This window comes from Triticum urartu, chromosome 6 (assembly GCF_003073215.2).
Source record: "Triticum urartu cultivar G1812 chromosome 6, Tu2.1, whole genome shotgun sequence".
In the NCBI taxonomy this organism is placed as follows: Eukaryota; Viridiplantae; Streptophyta; class Magnoliopsida; order Poales; family Poaceae; genus Triticum; species Triticum urartu.
In genome coordinates this window covers 536612930-536614144 of record NC_053027.1, presented here as the reverse complement: position 1 = coordinate 536614144, position 1215 = coordinate 536612930, and positions in this window count along the sequence as shown.

Sequence of the window (1215 nt, the reverse complement as noted above, 5' to 3'; positions counted from 1 at the left end):
GGACTCCCTCAGTAGCCCCTGAACCGGGCTTTAATGACGATGAGTCTGGCGCGCAGTGTTGTATTCGGCATTGCAAGGCAGGTTCCTCCTCCGAATACACCACAGAAGAGTTTGAATACAAGGATAGTGTCCGACCCTGCAAAATAAGTTCCACATACCCCCGTAGAGAGAATAATATTTCCACAAATCTAATCTGCTGACACATTCTGGCAGCATGACATCACGCCATGGCCCGGTAATTATTCAAACCATTTTTCTTTAACCAGCCCCGCACATAACGTGAGGCGGTTTCTTGACACATCTTGTCAAATCAGAGATCGTGCTCCCCTTATTACGGGATTCTCATCAATACGGACGTGGGTAACCCAACCGCGCCACCAATTATGGTGCTTGGGGGATAAGCGAGTTTTACCGGGCTGGTGGGGGGCGCATAGTTTCGTCCGCCCTTATAAAGGGATAAGGTCTCACCTTTTCTACCAACGCCTTCTTCCTCCTTGCTCATCCATTTTCGCGCACTCGAGCTCCAACGCCCAAGTCCACATCCTTCTCCTCCACTCTCTCCAAACATGTCCAGAGCGGGAGGCAAGTGGATGGCCTCCTCCGTCACGGAGGGGCACATCAAAAAGCTACGTGGAGCTGGATACTTAGCCGCGGATATCGCGCACCGGCTGCCAGCCGCGGGGCAGGTCGTCCCTACCCCGAAACCTCACGAAAGGGTGGTTTTCCTCCCCCACTTCGTCTGCGGACTGGGGTTTCCCCTCCATCCATTCGTCTGCGGCCTCATGTTCTATTATGGTCTGGACTTTCATGATCTGGCCCCGAATTTCATCCTTAACATCTCGGCGTTCATCATAGTGTGCGAGGCTTTCCTCCGCATCCAGCCCCACTTCGGCCTATGGCTGAAGACCTTCAATATCAAGCCGAAGGTGGTGGGCGGCCAACAAGCGGAATGCGGCGGAGCCATGGTGGGCAAAATGCCCAATGTTATATGGCTCAAGGGCTCCTTCCTGGATACAATAAAGGGGTGGCAATCGGGGTGGTTCTACATCACTCAGCCGCGCGACAACAACTGGATGGCGGCCCGCGAGTTTTGATCCGAAATCCCCACGCGGCTCACTTCCTGGAAGGAGAAGGACCTGTCCTGGGGTTCATCGGTGGAGCTGGATGGACTCCACAAGTGTATCCGGAACATGATAAGCAAGAAACTCAAGCTTG